Source organism: Penaeus monodon, chromosome 25, assembly GCF_015228065.2.
Source record: "Penaeus monodon isolate SGIC_2016 chromosome 25, NSTDA_Pmon_1, whole genome shotgun sequence".
Classification (NCBI taxonomy): Eukaryota; Metazoa; Arthropoda; class Malacostraca; order Decapoda; family Penaeidae; genus Penaeus; species Penaeus monodon.
Window position 1 is genome coordinate 19,513,515 of NC_051410.1, and position 297 is coordinate 19,513,811.

Sequence of the window (297 nt, forward strand, 5' to 3'; positions counted from 1 at the left end):
GCTTTTGTCGCCGGCGATACGTATATGGCGCACGCATGGTGGTGCCGATGGCAGTGACACCATTGTGGCTTTGTGCCTCCGCTGACCCTGTCAAGCCCCGGTTCCCCGCTCTGTTTCCCTGCCTTGCTTCTTGGCGTTTCTTTTTTAATGCCTTTGTTTTGCCTCGTGTTATTTTTTGGTGATGAGCGCGGTCGTGTCTTGGATTTGTTTGGATTTTGTGGAGTTTTCCTCTGTTCGTATTTGTTTCGGTCTCGTATATTTTTTGTTGTTTTTGTTTGTCACTCGTATTTTCTTGGT